Source organism: Lagopus leucura, unplaced genomic scaffold (genome assembly GCF_019238085.1).
Source record: "Lagopus leucura isolate 7727_CA_CO unplaced genomic scaffold, USGS_WTPT01 Super-Scaffold_73, whole genome shotgun sequence".
Lineage (NCBI taxonomy): Eukaryota > Metazoa > Chordata > Aves > Galliformes > Phasianidae > Lagopus > Lagopus leucura.
This window is the reverse complement of record NW_024962252.1, coordinates 90,341,518-90,363,895: the sequence shown is the minus strand read 5'-3', so window position 1 is coordinate 90,363,895 and position 22,378 is coordinate 90,341,518. Positions and strand designations below refer to the sequence as shown.

At 40.6% G+C, this 22,378-nt stretch overlaps 1 long non-coding RNA gene across 1 annotated transcript in view; it reads right to left on the bottom strand.

The window, feature by feature from the left end:
- Positions 1-10,799: 10,799 nt before the first annotated feature.
- The window catches only part of LOC122183619, a 78,797-nt gene continuing 67,218 nt past the window's right edge, over positions 10,800-22,378 (bottom strand). Inside the window, exons 2-3 of the long non-coding RNA XR_006180296.1 lie at positions 20,372-20,490; positions 10,800-10,882 (exon numbers count right to left, since the gene is read on the bottom strand). This is a non-coding gene — a long non-coding RNA (uncharacterized LOC122183619). The remainder of the gene's footprint in view (positions 10,883-20,371; positions 20,491-22,378) is intronic.

The window sequence follows — 22,378 nt, the reverse complement described above, 5'->3', positions numbered from 1 at the left end:
TATCTTATGCTTATATTTGCCTCTAAGTGCAACCTTATTTTGCGAAGTATTTAGGCTTATTATTAACTTCAAGGATATGGATATGTCCACAAAAGTTGGGACCTCATAAACTGCTTATGACATAATGGTCTTTTCTGAGCACCTTTTCTTAGGTGCTTTTCTGAACTGAAAGGTTTGAGGGGCTTTCACCAAAACGCTCTGGGATTAAGTAGAGACTTTCTATCGCCTTCAATTCCTTATTTTTTTATACTTACTGCTATCTTATGATGGAATATTTGGAAAGAAAAAGGAAGGACTTTTTCTCCAGATAATACCATTTATTCTCAATTATTTCTAGCACTAAGGATGCAATTACTGACCTGCAAACACCTGATGATCACTGTTTAGTTTGACCTTTTTATGAGTGTGTAAGTTTGGTAACTAGCCCAATAATTTGTTCCCCAAGTGGGTATAAAAGTCATCTGGAAGAAAAAAAACAGTGTCTGAAAGTTTTCTGTGCAAATGGAAGATTCTGCTAGCTGGATATATGTGTTCATTTTCGGAAATGGTTCTCAGATGTGAGGCTGAATTTGCTTTCCTAAAGAAATCAAATATAAGTCTTTAAATGCAAAGTAGTGCTCGGATTCTTGCTTATTTTATTAAAAAGTCAGTGATCATCGCTACATGTTGATCTTACGTGTTTACAGAAAACAGGTTCAAAAAATCTATACAGACTCCAAAAGATACTGTGACAGAGATATGAGGAAGGCCTGAATGACTCAACATGGTCTTTGCAACCATGCTGTCCCTTCCCTGGCATCCGTTTACCCAGGGTGCAGCTGGCCTCAGAGGCTTTGCACAACTCTTTGTGGGGGGTCGTGATACCCCAAAGGCAAAACAGAAACCTCAGGTGACAAAGGCAGCTTCTTTGTACTCAATATGTGCCCCTTTGTCTGTGAGCAAGGCTGAACCACGAAGGTCACCTGAGGAAGAAGGTGGATGCTATGAAATTCAGTGGGTTGCTCGGTTTCAATCCGAAAGCACTGGTGTCTGGCTGAGCATTACTGGCACATCAAATTGCTCAGTGTACACTTATCTGTCCTATCTGAAGAGACACAAGTAAATGTCAGACCTTAAAATCCCCTTTGCACTGGTACTCTGTTACATGAAATTAACAGGACCTCCTTGGAGAATGTCGAAACATTATATTGCGGCATGCAGAACTGATACTAAACAAAATTTCTGCTTCTGCAGTTGATTTGTTTGCAACTCAACTTACCCAGCAAGTTACTGGAAATACTGCAATGCAAAGAAAGAACTTCAGTGCAACTTCAGTGCTAAGTCTACTCCTGTTCTTTTCTAGAAAAGGCTCTGTGAAACTTTAGGAAACTGATTCCTGAGGAATCACTTCCTGGACACAGCACAGTCAATATTAGCATGACACTCATGCTTAAGTTATCTTGGTTTAACTTTAGAGCAGTATTTCCCTGAGGACCCCTCAGTTCTGGAAGGAGTAACTTGTCTCTGCATTCTGTGAGAGCCTGGATTATTTTTAATCTTCTGGCCATGTTACAGATCAATTTATAGTCTCACAGAGATGGTAAGGACAAGGATTTTGGGGCGGGCAAAAAGAGAGTTGGCTGTTGTTGATTAGTGAGTATTGCTATTTCTGAAAAGAACAAACTTCTCAGGGCAACTTATTCTATCTTCTTGCACTGCTAGCTTCATTTTCAAGAGAATGTGAACTGGCCCAGATCCACAAACTGCAGCAGACTGATGATCCCTTCAACCAGCATGGACTTTTTGATCCATGCATATTGAATTGTGCAAGCCCTCACAGCTTTGTACAGGTGCTGTGTACTAAAATAACAGAGAAGATGATGAGAAGAAAACTTTCTTTTTCTCTTCCTGTGGCAGTTTTATACATACTACAATGAGTTATCCCAATGGCTTTGTTTCCAAATGACCTCAACCTAGAACAGCACCTTGCTTGTTATTTTGAGAGACACAACTAGTTATCATTTCCAGTATTATGCCAAACATATTTCAGGTTCCCACTGAAAGTGACATCAAAGCTAGAGTTTGAACAAATCTCTGATATGTGCTACCCATAATATTCAGCCATATATATTTTAAAATTCTCTATTTGTTCAGACCAAACTTATAAGTTCAAGTATGTGCCAGAAGTCATCACAAGGATGCACAAGGATGTGTGCTGAATCTGCATACATTTCAAAAATCACAAAAGGGAGAAAGTGCATTTTCTTCCAGTTGCACTTAGGTCTTACTCAAGCCTTACTTAGGCAAATGCAACTCCTAACACTTACAAGGAATGCAGTACAATGGTTTCCTTAATTTTGGCAGATGAAAAGGAAGAACCACAGAGTTTTGTATTACTTCCAACCAAAAGAGTCAAATGGCCTAAGTTTACCCAAGGTTTCACAAACACTTTCGCAACAAACCCTGTCAGGACATTTTTACTAAATGCCAGTAATGCCCAGGATTTCAAGCTCCTGAATTTAAAATTTTTCCGGGTTCTTTGTTTGTTTTACACAACCTCCATCATGATTGTTTTCTTGCCCCTGTGAGTACCACTAGGATGTTTCGACTGAAGCACTTTCCAGGAATTAGTGAAGAATTTTAACTCATGGAGCAGAGAACTGACTTCACTTCTGGAAAACATCATTCCTGGAAATGCCTTTTGCTGAAGTACCCCTTCTTAGTGAGACCCAAGGGACTAGTTGCAGGAAGGGCTGGATGAGGCCATGCTCAGCAGGTGGCTCCCAGAAGAGGTCCCCTGGCTGCCATCTCACGCTATGTGAGTCTCCTCCACTTCTCAAAATGGTTTCAGTGACACAAATGGCACCTAAAGTGGGGCACATCACAAGGCTACACAGCTTTCTGTAAGCTTTTGATCAAGTTCTCCAGCTCCACTTTGTCCTGTCTCCATCTCTATGGAGGTGACCGCTGCCTGGGGCTGTCCCAGCTGCTTCTGCCTTGCCCCGTGAACCTAGGCATACTGAGCAGGGGTGATGGGAGGTCCACTTCCAAAGCACAATCCTGCCCTGAACTGACATATTCTGTGATCCTACAAAAAGTCTCATGGAGATGCACTCCGAGTGGGAAGATCTGCTACAAATACAAAACAGATGCTATGGGCCTTAGAAAGAGAAGAAAAGTGACATTTTCAAAACCATGGGCAGAAACAAGAGCAGAAGCAGGATTTCCTAACTTACTTGTGGTTGTCTTATTTATACTGCTGCTTCTTAAATCTTATCTTCAGCACTGACAATTCATAGCCTTTCCCAAATGTCTTTTCTCCTATGGTTAACACTCCGTAATGCTGAAGGTTTGAATATTAAAATAATCTTCCCAGATACAGACAGTTATCTGACATCAGTGAAATTGTGATGTTACTATTCCCCAAACACCTGTAAAACTTTCATTTTTCCTCCCCAGCAAAACCAAGATGACCTTCTCTTCTCCTTCCCCTGGTACTTCTCTTCCTGGGGCCCATGTGGCTTTCTTGGCCTGCCTTAGCCAATAGCATTCAAATCAGAAGACAGACGGATTTTCATTATGAACTTTACAGTTACTAGTACCCCCAACCCACTAAAATACTGCAGATTTCTGTGGTAATTCTACTTCCAGAATTGTCAGAAGTATGCATAAGCCAGGCTTATTACATGTGGACACAATTTAGATGGATAATCATCCAGTAGGGAGTTATTTTTTATGAAGTCAAAATTTTACTGAGATACGGTATAGTCTAGAATGGGAAACTCTTACAAACTTGTGGGTTTTCTCTTGTGTGGGTCAGCATATTCATAGGATGCTGAAAGCAATAGTCCTTAATCCATCAGCCACCTCTCTAACAACTCAGTACTCATTAGTCACTATAATTTCCTAATAGCGCTGAGAAGAACACTCAGTGGCTTTGACTTCAGTCTGCTCCAGTAAGCTTTTTTTGAGTGTTGCTTTACACATTTCATAGATTGAACACTCTCAGGATCTGTGGCTGGAGCAAACAGTTGTAGGCTTGATGGTACCTAATGGCTGAGTGGAAAACCATTCTCCATGAGCTGGGAGATTGGCTCAGAATCTTGATGTTCTCTGTGGGATGAACTGCATTTCCCCTAGATAATCAGAAAAAAATGTTAATCTCCAACTATCACTGATGTGCGTAGACCCAGTGTTCTCTACCTGCCCTCCAGTGTGTAAATTGCACACAGACTGGACTGATCAGTCCTGACTGCAACACTGAAGCAAATACACTTTGGTAGGGCACACCACCGAGTTATATGGCTCTTACCACAGAACCATCGTGTCACTGTGGAAGCTGGCTGGAAGGAATCTATACCAGTGGCATCTCAAAGTTGAGAAGTTTTGCATTAAAATGAGCACATCCAGGAGGCCAGAGGGCACAGCTGGAGCCTCCACACTTGTCCCAAGCCCCATCTCCTGCTGGTTCCAGCCAGATCTCCTGGGTGGGCACCAGAACTGTTTTATCTGCATGCAGTATCTGGGACTGCACTCATGTACTGCTTGCATGAGGGTACCACTTGGCTTCTGTTTGGACATTCTCTGGAAGCAGCCCTGCTGTTGTCTGGCAGAAAGGCACAGGCAAGTCCTTGAGAAAGGATGCTTTAGTTTCTGGTTAAAACAACAGTCCTTTTGGTTTCAATCCTGGCAATAAAGTTGTTCTCAATGCTCTACATATATAAGCTGTAAGAGCAATAGCACTATAATTTTCTTATAAAGCACACAAGCTTCATTTTACCTCTGACAGCAAGTGATCCAGGGCCAGTAAATGACTGGCAAATGCTTTCTTTATTCATCTCTTCAAGTATTCTGGCTTTTCTTTACTTTTAATTTGCCTGGAGGCAGACATTTGAGATAACAGCTGTTACAGTGATATTATCAGTCATCTGCACGTCAGAGAATGCCAGGAAAATGCCTGTGGAGTAAACCTCTTGGGTTTTTGGTTTTGTTTTAACTGCTCTGGGGCAAATTCACTCCTTTGTCAAAGTTCTGCTCAAACATGAAGAAAGAATATAATGGAGCTTGTTTCTACCCTCTGATTACAAGAAATGTCTTTTCCTGCTGTTAAAAAGCACAAGTTTCCCCACTTGCTTTTTGATGCCTCTCAATGATAAGTGCACTAGAGCAGCTCTTGTCAGGCTGGTAAGCATTGTCAGAACACATCTACCAGTAACGAATGTCCTTGTGATTTTCTGGAGAGAGATGTGGTTTGCACACTCCTGAACAACTGAGGAGCCTAGTTGCTAACAAATCCTGTTAGAATGGGTCTTTACTTTCTCATGAAACACACCACTTAAATCTTTGGGTTTCATTTACAAAAATTGCTGAGGAATATTTCTTTTCTTACTAAGATGGAGGGCCAAAAGTCACGGCTCATGACTAAGGAGGTTTATCTCACAAAACTAAACTATCTGCAAGAAGGCTGTGTAGGTTTATTGGTTCTTTAGAGAAGACACCGGGAGGAGGGCCTTGGTTTGGGAATTATTACCCTATATTCTGTGGTTTTCCAGAGAAATCTCAGAAGGGAAATCAATCTGTAGCAATGGAAACAAATTGTGATGTTCCCCTATTGAGTATATTGATGATAGACCAGTTTTTCCAGTAAATTTAGTGAAAGCTTAGTGAATCCTTTGTACTAGAGAAGCTTATTCAGTATACTTTGACACACATTACATGTAACTGAGGATCTTGAGCTACTTTACCGACACGAGGCGGAAGATTAAAAAAAAATGACACCTATGAAATTACCATTATTTCAAAGAACCAACATAGATATAGGTGTTGAAATAAGTCTGCAGTCCTGAAGGAATGAACATAGAAAATAAAGGCTTCGGCATGCATATTTACTGTTTTTCTGTATTCCCTACAATCTTTTAATCATGCAATCACAGATGTTTCTCTCTTCCATTATCTTGACATTACAGAAGGTAATTTTAAGTAGAAAGTGTACTACTTAGGAGTCAAATTCTTAGCTGCACTACATATTTCCTGAATAACTTTGAACAAGACATCCACACGGACGTGGAAAATGTTATATATAATGTCATACGTCCTGAAAAGGCTGTTAAGCACTTGTATATCACAGAGACAAAGCTCATACCAACATCTCTGCAGCAGAAGAAATACGTGTGAGATAAAATTGGACCTTGAAGGAAAGCCTTGAACAGAAATACAAGGTAAAACATCCAAATAAACTACTACCAACTGAACCTTGTGGTTTTTTTTTTTTTTTTTTTTTTTTTTTTTCCCAAATGTAGTTTTTTTCAGCTTTAATACACTTGTTTCTAAGTACGGTCAACTTACAAAAAAGAGGCAAGTGTTTTTGAAAGCTTTGAGGATGCACGAATTACTTCTCCCGTGCAAACAGTATTTCCTTGTCCTTGTTTCCAGTAGGTGTGTGAAACTTACTTATGGCATTCAGGTGCAGCTGTTTGGAACAAAGTCCAACGACTACACAGGAGAACATCCTTCATATTCAAAAAAATTTGTGAGCTCAAAGGAAGTGTTAACAATGAAACAAAGAGCCTTTCTTTTAGGATCCTCCAAAGACAAGAAGAATATGCTGCCTGCTTAAACAAAGCAAATGGTAGATCCAAAAAAGGTAACCTTTACAGCACAATAGTTCGTTAAGCGCAGCTTTGCCTACATGCTTTCATCACTGCTGATGTGGTAACATAAAAGATTTGTTAACCATAGGTTAACTCCCTCTTCCAAATGTCTCCAGGCTTTTGAGCAATTCAACTCTCTGGAGCTGAGGTGTTTTTGGCTCCCAGTGAGTAAGCTCTGAGGGCTGGAAATGTAACTGGATATTTTCTACAGAGTTGTAGCAGCACTGCTGGGGACAAATAAACTGCCAAAAGATGCTTTTTTTGTTGTTTAGTTTCTACGGAGGCTGAACTGACAACAAAAACTGAGATATGGACTTTATTGAAGCCGTGAGTGTTTGTAACTCCTGGGAAAATCTGGGTAAAAGTTTTGTCCATGACATTACAGATCAGGTACTAAGATCCAATTTATAAAGTGAATTTGGACTGAAGACTTAATTTCTTTTCTTAACAAATCAAAATCTGAAAAAAACCCATATCTGAATTCATTAAGAAAAAGGGAGAGAGGGACAAAAAAGGTGTTTAAACCAGTTTTTATAAGAAGTACTTTCTCATGTACAAAGGTTTTTCTCAAAGTATCATCTTACTCTAAGGCTCAGCAAAAACAGAAGAAATAATTTCATTTTGCAGTGTGAAGTAAGACAACTTTTCCTGCTGCCGAGATCTGCAGTATCACCTAGATGCATACTGCCAGTAGGGCAGGGATGTACCTCCCTGCAAAGCATCAGATAGTGGTCACGGCTGAGAAAAAAAGGCTGGTGATAAAAAATTGTTCATCTGATAAAGGCAACATACCCCCTAAGCAATCCTCTATTAAAATGTGTTTCTTCAGGTAATAACCAGTGCCTTTTTCTGAGATTATCACCAGGAATTTAGAAAAAAAGGGCTGTACAGAATTGCAGTGAGGAAGAATAAAAGAAACAAACAAGGAAATGTCAATTAAGATTAATAAAGTAATACCTGAAGTGACTGGCTTGGCAGTCAAGTGTTTCCTTTCATGTTTTCTGGATAATTCATTTCTTTGAGATGAATACAGTGATGGAATTCAAGAGAAAGGGGAAGTAATGAATGAAAAAAATAGACTTAGAAAGTTTCTTTCCTGCTTTTAAGGATTTTATAAATTAACTTCAAATTATTCTTAGTCACGATGACAGATCTCACACCCAGTAAAAGAGATTGGGGGGAAAATTCAGGCACCTGAGAGGATCTTGCTGCCTACATACAGGTTCTATCTGGTGGTGGCACCTGAGATCTTCACAAGGTTTCAGAGAAAGAGGAAGGGAATATGGGAATGACTCTAGTTGTCTGGAGTTGAAAGGTCCCTTCTATGGAAAATGATTATGGATTTCAAGTGTAATTATCTTTGAACACAATATGCAAACAGTCTGAGAGAAGAAACCAAAACAAGGTGTCTCCTGTGCCTCCTTTCCCAGACAGCATCCTTCATCACCCATGATTACTCTTCCCTTCTGGCTCTGCTCACCTCTTTCAGCACAGTGGCACAGTTCATGGTGGAGCTGGAAAAAGCCCCATCCTAGCCTAGCCTACGGCCTGGTATAAGATCTGGGTTTGAACCCCTGAGGCAAGGAATCCACAGATCCGAGGCTCCCAGGTCTCGGTGTTGATTAACCATGGGTTATTACCTACAAAGACAGCACATTGTTTCACCATTTTTTCCACTGAAAAAGCTGGCTGCTGGAACTGTTAGCTGGGAGCCTTGCAGGATACACGATGACACACAGGGAGATGGAGACAAGGTCCTAATGGTGTGAGACAAATGTGTGGGGAATTCAGGTGTCTGAATTCCCCCGTGAAATGGGAAATGCATTTTCCTGCATCTTACCTATGATGTGTGCCCACTGTTTTCAGGGAAGGGGTAGGAAAAATAAAATTGAAAGACTAACTAGCTAATGCCACTCTTATCCATGCTTAGAAATAAAGTGAGGTTCATTACCTGCCCCCATCTGTCCCTTGAAAAGAGACAAATTAGGAGAAAATAAGCTACTTCAGCTTGGTATTATTATTTCCTTAATTTATGTGGCATATGACTGTGGCATTTATTCCAGATATGTGTGGGAAGAGACACAACTGCTTACAGCAGTACAGCCACAAATCTTAAAGAAATAAACCTATGAGGGTCTAGAAGACTGGAAGGAAGATAATAGAAGGTCAGTAGTTTTAACAAAGAAATATCACTGTTATGATAGTGAGAGGAGATCTTGGCCAAGTGAAATACAGTCATGTAGCCAGACATACTACAACTACAAGACATACTCTGCATGCCTGAATCAGGGACTGGGAGAAGAAAGCAGACTATTCCTGACTTAGGGAGAACACCATCGCTCCTCAAGGAGTGCCTAGAGTACTATGAATATTAACACAAGTCCATGTGCCATAATCTAAGTGCTCTCTTATAAGGCTGGTTGACACCCTCAGATCTTGTATCTCAGACACTACTTCAGATATTTTCTTTGAAGCATGACTCTTCTGCATAATATTAGTGAGGGAAACTTTCACCAGCCTAGTCAGAAAGAGCTTCAAGAACTTGTAGGCTTATCCGTGCTTATGTAGTTGTCTTCTCAGCCCTTGGGACAGTCTGTCAGGAGAAGGACCCGAGTACTTTCTTTCCTTTCTAATTCAGCCTGACTTTTTCCTTTCCCACAGAAAGAAAAGCTGCCCAGAGAATTTGTGGATGCCCCATCCCTGGAGGCATTCAAGTCAGGTTGGATGGGACAACCTGATCTAGTGCTTGATCTAGCAGTTAGCAACCCTGCCCATGACAAGAGGTTGGAACTAGATCATTTTTGATGTACCTTCCAACCTAAGCCATTCTATGATAGAAAAAATTAAGCTGAAGAGTCTAGTCATAGGAAAAAGGAGATGCATTTTGGAGCAGCTATCAGCAAGGGATGGGTTCCTGCTACTTGTACTACAAGGAGGTCTTCTGACGGGCACACTAATCTGGGGTATTTCTTTACCCCTAGAAATTCATGTAACCTGTGCCCTCTTGTCTTTATTGCAAGGGCCCATGTTTTTCTGTCTTGCATTGTTTAAAATAGCCCATTATTCTTCAGCTCCTCTTTCTGGAGCATTGTCTATGGTTGAATGACCCACTGTTTGTTTATGCAGAAAACCACAGGGAAGAGGGCCAAGGATACTTCAGTATTTACATACCAAGATGTAACGGCCTTGTGTTGCCTGCAGATATATCTATATCAGCACAAGCCCAAGGTCAGATCTTGTTGATGAGTGGTATTTGTGAGCTCTTGTTATGTGTATACACGCACTTTCAAACTGCATTAGGCCTGCCACAAACTGTTTACAAGAGATTGAGCCCATGGTGAATCAGCCCTGCAAGCAAGTTCTGCTCTGTTCTGCTCCCCTCATTCTGCCTGATACTCCTGGGCTGTGTGAGGCAGAAATGCCTCTGGACATAGGCAGTGCTTTGCCTATGTGATCAAATCAATGTGATATGGGGATCAGGTGGGATTCTGCAACTGGGGGGACAGGACAAAGGGAAGTCATTAGCTCTACATTTGATAAATCAATTTGTTAATTCGGGATCAGGTGGGATTTTCCAGCATGAGAGAGAGGACAAAGAAAGCTCATTAGCTGTATTTTAAATAAATCAATGTTTCACTTGGTGCAGAATTCTCCTTGAAATGTAGGGCAGGACAAAACGGATCAGATACTTTTAACTGTGACTTGAAAATACATTTGACATAGAAATAAGAAAAGCTTAATACTTAGTGCTTGTATATTTTTCTAGGTATTCATTAGCAGAAAACAAGTGTGGCCAGGCTGGAATTCTCAGAAAGATTTAAGGAAACAAAGAGAAAAGACCTGTGACATGTTCAAGGAAATAAAGAGGAAAGGTTATTTCATCTGTGAGTGGCTCATCATATCAGGCAAGTTAATTTCAAAACATTACAGCATTCAGAACCACTAGACATGTCTGAAGGTTAAGACCTAGCCTTCTACCTGACCCTGTTGCAGGAAGATATCATCTACAAATCATGACAACTTCTGCCAGGTCTCCACTGCAATAACATTCACTAGGTGCTGAGTTCCTCTCACCTGTGGCATATCAGGACAATGTTATCTCGTAGTGCAGATCTCACTGCCCAGAGTCCACTTCTCACTTGTGCAAGGTTGTGCAACCGTAGTGATGATGGCTGATCTGTACAGGTCCTGCTGAGGCTGGTGTGACTCCATGGCCAGCGTCATTTGTCTGTGTGCTTTTACTGATGCAGCATCTGAAAGCAAAATGTTATCTCAGTAAGAGAAGGATTTGGGCACATTAAAAAAAATAATGCTCAAATGATCACATCTGACAATATTCAACCTATTAACACTTCAAGGCTGAAATGGAGGACAGCAATTCAAAGCCATGAATTCACATTATAGAATACCAAGCACTACATGAAGCCAAAGACTTTGCTGTAATCAGTACCATTTTTTCTCAGCTGCATTGTGCATTAAGAGCAGCTCTTTGAGACAGCAAGAATAACCGGCTGCTTTTCTCTTTCCCTTGTGTCAGTTTTTCCCTACCTACCCTTCGCAGAAGGAGACTTGCTTACTACTGATAACCCATCTTGCTTGGCTAAGCCTCCCAAGGGAGGGTGCATCTCCTTGTGCTGTGTGCCACCTGTACAACGAGAGGCACATGATAATTACCTTCTAGGGAGGCAACAGCTCATCTGTGTCACTGTCACATCTGCCTGTGGCTAATAGGTGTGCAGCATTTGCTGTGAATTTAAAATCTGCCCCCTTTCAAAGGTCAGAAGATCAAAAGTTCAGCTCTCGTTGGGAGTTGCCAAGAGAGCCCACGCTGGTGCTTGCTGCCACAGCAGGCTCCTTCTGTGCAGCAGCAAGAGATCAGCAGCAGCTCACTGCTGTTTTCAACAGACACATAAAACTGGAGACCCAGCCAGCTGTAGCAAGAAATAATAAAGATATTAAGTTTACATACAGTCTTCAAAAATTTCCTCCAAGAGTCTTCAGTTTATTTTCTCACCTCAGTGTGAGGCTCAGTTTTAAGAACATGGCTGCCAAAAGAGCGACTTACCCCACGGCTTAGATGGGCCGTTGTGATGGATAGCGGATACTATTTCAACAAAGACACAGCGCCTCGAGTTTTAATCTCTATGTAAACTAATAGAACCTGGATCATCGTATTTTTGGCCCCTCTTTTACGAGTAAATTCTCAATACCCACTAGAAAAACATGTACTGATGGCTTACAATGCTACTCTTCATATAAGAGGAGAGTCATGTGGAGTCCAAGCACAGCAGCATCTTCAGAGGTTCAAAAGTCAGCAGTGAGATTGAGTTTGTGCTGAAACATGACCACATGCTCTGAGACAAAGAGCAGTCTTAGTTTCCAGATACGTCAGTAAAAGCATTAAACTCAGTCTAAATTTCAAAATGCAAATAAAAAGAATGTTCAGTATTGAGACAGTTTTTTTTTCTTGCAGCAGTAACCTTACATTTCATTCTTCCAACTGAAGATCCATGATTTGACACCCAACCACAAAAGTGTTCTGTTTTTTGTTGTTATTGTTTTTTGTTGGTTTTGTTTGTTTGTTTGTTTTTTTTTTTTTTTTTTTTTTTTTTTTTTTTTTTTTTTTTTTAGTACTCAAATAAACAACACTGGCTTATTTAAGCATCGTTTTCTGTTTGATTTAAGAAAAAAAGGGGAAAAAAGTTGCTCTTGGACCCCAAGAGAAAGTCTGTTTCTTGAAAGCACCAAAAAGGAACTAATGAATGGAAACAATGCTGGAGCTGTTACTCAGCCACATTAGCTTGCTTTCCTCCTCCAGGGAAGTGCAGCACTTCGGCTGCAGTGCAGAAGAACATTAGTCAGCAAAATGCTCAAGTAGGTACTTGAGAGCTATTAGCATAATTGGGACACAAGTGTATGATTGAAGTTAACTATCATTAAAGTTGTTTCTTGAGGAGGAATGGATTGATGCAGCTATTTAGGTAATTTTGAGCATCAAGGACAGAATATTTGAGTAATTTGTATAAATTTACTCACTGGTTTTATAGGAAACCACCATTTCTGATTTCACAAGTCCCAATCTGATCCCCTCAAATGCCTTAAAGCTTGTCATACTTCTTGCTCCACTACTAACACTTCCTATTTTCTGTACATTTTCCTGTGAAAATACAAACAAGGGAAACCTGGGCCCTTGCACTCTGGGCCCTGGTGTAACTTCATCCTCGACTTCACCTGGACATCCACTTCGGTGATGTAAAGCTCCTGAATAGCTTCAAATTTGCCTTCAGAGTGAGTCCACCTGGAAGAAGCAAGGGTCTGTTTTTGTTTCTTCTTTGTGCAGTGTTAGCAGAGGCACACTGGCAGTGGTAGCTGCCACTTTGGAAGATGTATGTCAGAGGAGGAGAGGCAGGAGAGCATCCTCCAACCTATTGCTTAATGTGTTTTCATTCAACACTAGACATATCAAAGAAGTATATTTCCCTCCAGTTGGTGAAGCTTGTTTGACTCTCACAGCTGGGGCCAGGAAGAGTTTTCTGAAGTGCAGCCATGCTCATGCATGATACTTTTTCCTCTTTTATTTTCTTGTTAAGCCAAAATGGTGTCTGTTACAGGAAGTTCATGTAGCCTTTAGTACAAATAGCATTCATGGAAATTGTTTGTTTTCTGTACTACAGCTTTACATGCAAAATTAAACTTCAGGAATTTGTTTTCAAATTTCTAACGCCTAAGGCCTATCTAGAGAAGACAATGCAAAAAAAAAAAAAAAAAAAAAGACAAATAATGATTTCCTCAGAGAACAGGATATAGTTTAATGATGCTACTTACAAGCTCATAAAAGAAGTACCACCATAAGAACTTGTGAGAGGAAAACCTACTGTTACACTTAGTTTTTAAAGCTGGATTTTTAATAAGGTCTGACCATCTCCCTGGGAGAAGGAAAATTTATCCGACCGGGGTAGAAACCAGCCTGACTTTCCTTTTGCTATCCTCAAGGCTGGGCCAGATCCTGGGTAAATAGAAAAAGCCAGAGCACCACTAAAATGAGGAGAGTTGCCCCAGATGAGGTCTGCTCGCTCTTCCCACACCTCCAAGGGCAGGCAGTGGGTGCCTGCTGCTCCCAAAAACCCGCTGGCCTCAACAGCTCCTGTGCTATGCTTTGCTCCGCTCTGTGCAGTCTTTTCTGATAAAGTAATAAACATATCGTAAAACTCTTTTACAAGCCAGGTCTCACTCTCCTCTCCAGCTTTTTCTCATTAAAGGCATTGCTGCTTCAAGGAAGTTCAAGCTGCAGCATATTTAAGATCTGCATTCCTTTGACATGTTTTGAAATTATTTTAAAACAATCGGTAGAAAAGGACCAGGTATGGGGGGCTGAGCACTTCAAAGGGAAAGCAGATCACTGTGTGAGCCCCGAATTACATAACATGCCCCACCAAGGAAATAAATTAATTTGTTTTCCAATGGCTCATTTATATAACCCTTTAATTATAGCTAACCATATCACCAGCATTATAGCATGGGAAAATGTAATGCTGTTACTCAACCTACCTCTCCGCCCTCTCCAGACCGACAACACAATCATTAAGCAGCAAATGCATGTTGGGACATCGCCTGCTCTTTTGTCTTTCAAAGATATAGTTCAGTACTGTGGGTATGAAAATGTGACCTCAACAATAACTCTTTTTCTAGCGCTTTTTGATGTTCCTAAATTCCATCTCCCAGTTAGATCATAAAAGCAGAACAGCATTTGACCTGCTTGCAACACTAAAAAGAGTATTGTTTTAAAATTCCCTATTTTCCTAGTCAGCACAGGTCAAACTCTGCAGTTGAGCTCTGATAACTGCGAGTGCAGCTGCGTCTATGCTGGGTTTTCAGATCTGGTGTGTTTAGGTAGCTCTGTTGACTTCAATTAAAGCATTTCTAATTGTTTCTAACTCAGTACACACCAGCTGAGTCCAGCTGAGGCACAGTGTGATAAAGCAGCTTGCTGCAGCTCCTTCAAGTCTAGTGAGTGGTACATATTAAGAGTTACTAGGCCAAACCACTGTGATGGCAACAGTAACAGAAAGATTTTTCATGTGACTAATATCAGAATTTTCTTAAATTAAAATAATCAAAACAGCTGGTTCTATCCATCTTCAATCCACCTCAGAAGACAATATGTGAAGGCTAATATGAAAAATAATCTCCTGATACTAAAGATGACTGTGGCACATGGAGAATCCTATAATTTCAACAGTGTGGTTGCAAGAAGGTTTCATTGTAAATCACAGAAATTCTTCCTTATGTTATTATGTTTGAGTTGACTTTTAGTACTCAGGTTGGTGGAATCTTTCAGGTATAATAACTTTCTTTCCATTGAAAGATATCTTGGTAGCTTAGCAGCACCGTGATGTCAATAACTTTGTTGAGATACAAAGATTATGCAACCTAATGCTAGACTAGCCAGCCAACTTAGCTGAATATCAACAATCTCATATGTGACAAAATTAGAACAGATCATCAGGGATGCTGTGGAATTTCCTTCAGTAGGACTCCATCCATCAAGCTGGCTGTCTTCCTAACAGATAGCTTACCATGCTAGCGTGCTCAGCACAAGAGCTGTGTTAGGAGTTCTGCGGGGACCTCGAGACCAGCCTTGCAGGTTCCAGGCTCCCTATTCAAGAATCTACAGTACTCTGTCTGAATTTAAAAAAGACCTAGAGAAAAAATGCAGTATACACAGGAATGGCCCAAAAGAAAATTCCTTAATTAGCTTGCTAAACAATTCATCTCTGTATTTGTTTTTCATTTAAAGATGACATAAAAAGAGTTTTAGCAAACTATTCCCATGTAACTTGGTGCAGAGGGAGCTGAAGTAATGCTATAATTTTATCTACTACGCCCTTTGAAGCAATGTTTCATCGGTCATGTCTGTGATGCCTGAGGATAGCCTTTAGACCAAGTTATGTGCTCTTAAAAACAGATCAAAGGAAATTTGGTCATCTCCTTCAAAAGGCAGCTGTTCTCCTCCCCATTTTCATAGAGCTGCAAAATGAACCAGGGCATAGCGTTGAGGAACATCTCCTCTAGTTCTGTGTTAATGCTTTGGTTTGACACCTCAGTTTTTTAGATAGAAATATATTTTGGTCTAGCGGTGGGCTAGTTTGCACATAGCAGGGGGGTTGAAACTAGATGATCATTATAGTCCTTTTCAACCCAGGCTATTCCATGATTCCATGTGAATGATCCTCAAGGGAGCTACAGTAATTTAATCTTAGTCCTGAACTAAGGGGGGAGATTGGATTTTTCTAGAAAAAGTGCTGAGTTTGTATCAAGCGAAAATTAAAATTTTAAACCTCATGTTAGCTGCTAGTATTTGCAGGGCATTATAACTCATTTGTTATGATTGAAGAGACACACAATTACACAAGAATCTTAGATTGCAATAAATAAACACGTTATCAGCCCTTGGGATGGTAGAAAATTCTGTCAAATGTGACTAATGTCCATGTACCCAACAAGTTAAAAAACAAGGAACCTCAACTAGGAAACAGTATTTCTGAACAATGTATTATAACCTTATGATTTGGCATTGAGACCTGATTTTGAACAAAACAATTAAGGCTTGCTGTGGTAAAATCTATACAGCCCAGCACACTTCTTGCTCCCATTTGGCCAACATTTTGGATGTCATTTTGATTTACACAAAACAGGGAATAATGGCAGTGAGATGAGGGGAATAAGACTGGTCTAGAGAAAACAATAACCAGTTATAATCCAAAAGCCAAATTCCTCAATCTTTAGAAAGTTTACTTAATATGCTTTTCCTGGTTTTGGCTGGAAATAGTAAAGTACCTTGAAAAATACTCTTTCCTGTATTTGATTCAGCTGAAGCCAAGACCTACAAGAAGAAATCTCTGGGTTAAACAGAACTAAATCTACAAATCGCCTCCTTTTAATGGCTGTTTGTCTGACATCTTCCCCAGGATCCTCTGATCAGAGGCAGCATATAGTTAGAACACTGCATAAAATGATTCAGTATCATTCAAAGCCTTTTTAAAGCAATGTTTCTCATTCAGAGAGGCAAGAACTGCAAAGCTGATTCTTTGTGAAGCCTGGGAAACAATATGCATAGCATTAAACAACCAAAATATACTTCATAAAACAAGTTTCTGCTGTAGAGCCTCAGAGCACTCTGGGCCATAGCAGATGACCTCCATCTTTTCCACGTCAGCTCAGGATCATCCAGGCTCAGCCAGCAGAAGTTCTGCAGCAAGACCAATCCACCACTGAGCTTTGGTCTGTGTTAGCATTTATCGCTGCCATGCAACTTGGTTGCTTCATCCTATTTCACAGCGTCCTTGATTGCGTTTGAGTGGGAGCTACGATCAGGTAATTGGCAGGCAGATGTTACCTCTAATATCCTGCTCTTCCAAGAAAATCAAAGAAAATGTCAGCCCCCTGAATAGTCTTTTAGCTACCCAGGATCTATCAAAAAATCTGGACAGACCCTATCACCTGAAAAACATGGATAAGGTCGGGCATGCCCACTTGTTTGTTCTAATTTTTGTGGGTAGAACAAACCATTTCTGCAGGGTAGCTGTACACTGCTGGTTGTGCAGAAGGGCTGGAATTTACTCACCAGGACATAAACTTCTCTAATAGGAGTAATGCCCCCACAAGCTTTTCTGGCTGCCAGTGATGTGAAAGCCTATTGGTCCTGGATAGTTTTTGCAACTGTTTGTACTTCAGGAAATCAGTGTGCTGCACTACCATTTGTAACTAACATAATTTTATCTCCACTCTCTGACCACTTTCTGGTAATGCAGCATAGTTACACTGCTGGTGAAATGCAGGGAAATGGGGATTTGCAGTCCACTATGCTGCAGCTAATGAAGTTAACAGGGAAAAACAAAAAAACATAATCCTGTATTTGAAACTGTTTGGTTATGCAGCTGCAAAAACAGTACATGGAAAAAAAGTGAAATGTTTTAAGTTTCATTAACAAGAAAAAATGGAATAATGTTTTCACTGACTGAAAATATTTAGTTAAATTTTCCAGAAGGAGAATCTTTTTAGCACAGAAATGCCAAAATCAGATCCTCGTGGACAGAATTTACCAATTAATTGATTCTTTTCCCATTTTTCAGAGAAAACTTTCTGACATTTTCAGCCAGCTCATGAAAAGTCCAAAAACAAAAAGAATTGAGGAGTGCAGGCTTTCCTGTGTACATCCTTGTGCTGTTGAAAACTCAATTTTCTGTTAATAGGAGTTTTGATCAGCTCAAGAAATGCTGGCACTCTGTATCAACACCACTGATGGGTCTCATCCTATGTGCAGCTCCTTTAAGGCAGCTAGGAGCCAATGGCAAAGACACCAGCAGCTACGAGACACACACGCACCTCTGCCAAGGTGGAACACTTGCCAAAGCTTGCTTTTTCCCCTGATTTTCCTTAGTACAAAACACCCCTCCTATAGCAGAAGTGGTTACATAGACAGCAAATTTCTACCAGCTGAGGTTCTGGCCCTGTTTTAGCCTTCTTGGCTTATTTTCTGGCGTGTTGTTGCAAGAGGGCTGGGATCCTGCCAGCTCAGGGGTGAACAGAATAGCATTCCTGGACTCTTAGCAGTGTTGACCATTGTATTGATGTGAATACACAAAAACCTTCAAAGGCAGAAAGGTGACTCCCTGTCATGTGCAACACTCCTTCTAGTCCTTTCAAGCCACAGATCATCAGCATAGTCTGTACTTGAACCCAGGGCATGCCACTTTCTCCAGTGAACGAGTGATGGAGATTATTATAGTGAATAGTAACAGTAGATGAGGTGCTATCTCCCCCTTAAATTGAGCCATTCAATTTGTCATGAATAGCTGAGTATTTTTTGCTTGCATTTGGGACTTAGATTTCAGTGGTGGGAACAGAGTGAATAGGATCAATGATGAAGCTGACGTACAAAAAGAAGGAGAAGAAAGGGCAAAGGACTAAAGCCAGTAGAGACAAGCAATTACAAGGTGTATTAATGTACACTGGGCTAGGCTGGAAAGAGGGAATAACTTATTGTTATTCTGGGGTATTTTTTTCAATGGAGGCTAAAGGGGAGGGAAGTGAATATTTGGTATTTGGACAATTGCAAAGCTCTGCCGGCACAGAATAAAGAAACCTTTTAGGACATGGCAGCTGCCTCTGAGCTTCAAGCATGGTACTTGATACCACAATCTACCCTCCTCATGCTTTTTGGCCAGCTTTAGAGAATAGCAAGGCAGCATTCACAAGGAAGACAATGACAAATGTCAAGAAATGGAGAGGAAATGTGAAGTTTAAAAGACTATTGAGTGACAGGCAGGTTAGATCAAAGGGAAACATTGACCAGGTATTTGTAATTGCAATGCTAATAGAGGTTAATCATGGAAAGCAGAGCTACAGAGTGAATGTCTATTCAATCTCAAAGTATACACATACACACATATATATTAAAATACACATGCATAAATTCATGCAAATATACTTATGCATTATTTTGCTTCAATAACCAGCTGGTCACTCAGCCAGTCACCTTCACCCATTCTTGTTTCTGGAGCTGTTAATGGAAATTGTGCAGGCAGAGCATTTGAGCATTTGCTGTCTGAGGCATGCCATACATGGTATCTTGGAAAGAATGCACAAGATGGTGCTTGTATATAAATCACTGGAAAAGAAAAGTCAGTGCAAAACCTAAAACTGTGCCCTGCAAGAATGCATTTGTTTTCTTAGATTTAATGTAGAGAACAAAGAGTGTTTATTATATGACTTTAAAAACAGAATTTATATTTCCATTTTACTGATTTTGAGATCTGTATTTCACAGGAAATCAGTACCCAATTACATGACTAAAAGAGCATTGGCTTTTCTAAAGGTTGTACTGTTCCGTGAACTCAACTTTGAGCACTTTTGCTTACCAGCTCTTTTCAGTCTTATCTCTCTCACAGACGTGCTCTCTCTTGTTATCATTCTTCCACAAATTCCCTTTCTATGCTACACAAAGATTTCAAAAAAACAAAAACATTTCCTTTGGGAGCCTTTCCATACTCATTTTAAGAAAAAGCCATTCTTGTTTGCCTTTCGTGGCATGTAGCAGACCCAGCTGTGTGCTGCAGCAAGTACAGCTACAACAAGACTTAACTATGTCTAGAATAATTCCTAATACCACAGCTATGTCTGATTTTACCAGCAAAACCATTCTGATGTCATGTACTCCAAAATCTTGAAAAAGAAATGTTAATATAACAAAATACCACACACAAACTATTAATGAAAGACGAGGTGAATAACTCTGTGTACACATCCAAAACTCTTCACCTAAAGTCTGCCAATGATGATTTTGCTTTTTTCTTTCTTTCTTTCTTTCTTTCTTTTTTTTTGCCAAGAAATCAGCCGCAGAAAGAGAAGCTCTTGTGATGTGTCTGGACTAATTCATGAAATTATAGGGTCTCTGTCAGGAGTTTCGGGAACATGTAATATAAATAATAGCAACTTTAAAAAATGCAGTATGTATCCAGTATCCAGAAAGGTTTTTCTGTTTATGGACAATAAGCTACTCGGTTTACCGTCTTCAGAAAGCAGCTTTGTCCATGCATTGCAATTACATTTTTCTTTAACTATAGAAAAGACAGACAATATGTATGCAAGAAAGGAGAAGATGGTAGGCAAGAGAAAGAGGTATCGGCATGCAGCTACAGTAGAGATGTATACATTCTTCCCTGTGGGCAAAGGATGCTTACATTGAGAGCTATCAGTTATGTTGATGCCAATGCCACTCATCCCCGCACCTGGGAGTACTCCGGGCAACAGTTGGTTGGGCAGGCTGCCAAAACTCTCCCCCAGACAGCAGGACAGGAACCTGGAAGAGAGTGGAAAGATGAGGTAAGGTGCAGCCCTTAGCCAGAGGCTGGAGGGGGCCTGGTGCCCCGGTGGCTGCGGCTGCGTGGGGAGCAGCGTGCATTTTGGACAAGTCTGAACAGCTGCTGCAGGAATGCTCACCTCAGTGCTTCCTTCTGCAGTACTGGAAGGAAGAGGAATAATGGGGAAGAGGGTGGGTGGCAAAGAAAGAAGCACACCCACACACACACCAAAATTTGTTTTGGGTGTTCACTGTGAAATCACAGCGAAGATCCTGTGGACTGCTTTATTACATCTAGATGAGGAAAAATACAAGGTATCATTTTTTACCTTGCAGTCATCCTTCTACGTTATTCTTTTTCATGGATATTTCAGCATGTATATAGATCAGAAATGTCTTTTAATGATTTTAAAAGAGTAAAAGTGGCTCAAGATCATAATATTCGAGTTTCTGTCTGGAATAGGAGTAGGTTAATACACAGAGGTGTAGGTCCGAGGCTGGAGCCAGACTCACATTTGGGTCTGTCAGCACAAACATCCCATGAATAACTGAGCCAACATTTAGCCCCAGCAGTGGAAATATTGTAAGTTCATTTGGAGGCAGTCTGGTCTTGCAAAAGCTCTGCCATTTTGGACTGAGTCCAAAAAGCAAGCAAAAGGAGGCCCCTGGATGTTTTTTATTATTATTATTCTTATGATTTGAATAAGCACATTGTGGGTTCTAAACAAGCTTAAATCTGGGCAGACATGCCAAAACAAATCTACCCATCATTCTACGAGCCAGGAAGATAAGAAACTCCAGTTTGGTCCCTTCTCTACTTCAGAGATACCTATCTGAAAGCATGCTCCTTCTAAAAAATGAATTAAGAATTACAACAGCACCTTACCAGGTCTCCTCCCACCAATAAATAAAAATACTACTTGAATTATTTTTCAATAGCTGAAAAGTTAGCCCATGCTAACAGCAGTTTCCATGACAATATTCACTATTTTGCCATCCTGCTCAAGGCTGGCAGTAGGCTGAAGCACAGATTCTTGTATACACAACCTTACTGCTGGCTGGAAACCCTTCTTCCCTTCACAGAGAAGCTGTTTCTGAGCTGAGGTTTCTGTTGGGTGACCATCAGAATCTCTTTGGAAAAGCAGTGTTCTCTGGGAGTTTGAATCTCATTACAGGTGCTTAGCTAACCTTTTTTCCTTCAAACTAATTAGACTTGTGGTTGCTCTTTGGTCATTTTCAAGCATTTGTATTAACAAAAGAGTGGGAATGTGGTTTATCATCTCCCCCTTTTTATCTTATATAACTTTTGGAAGGAAAAGGACTGCAGAGTATATGGAAAATCATGGAATAAAGGAGATGCTGCAACATTATTTCTGATCTCAACCACAAGGTAACCTATTGTTATATACACCCACCTCTCTGCGCACTTGCAGATTGAAAAAGGCTCATGTCTTATTTTGGTAGAAGGTTGCCTAGCTTCCAAACAACATCTATACATCAGGCACTGCTCATAAGTAGGGAGGTGAAGTGCCACTGAAACCTCAAGCAGTTGATATTAGCTCCCTTTTGTTTCTTTAATAGGTTTTTATTTGGAGCAGTTACATCCACTGGGCAGAGACCCAAAGCTTCTTAATAAAGAGCAGGGCAGTGAAAGCCTATAGCACTGCTTCCCCACAGTCCTTCCATCCTCCTGCAGGCAAAACAGCCTGTAAAGACTAGCAGAAAGATTTTTTCTGCGCTTGAATGCACTCTCACAGGTCAGTCCTCCAGAGAGGTGGCACTCTGCAAGGGCTGGTGTAAGAGGAACCTGGAGTGGGAAGGCAAGTCTGGGTGCTGCTCCCTGGTTTCCTTTGCGGATTAACACTATCACCGCCCTTGCAGCACCTCC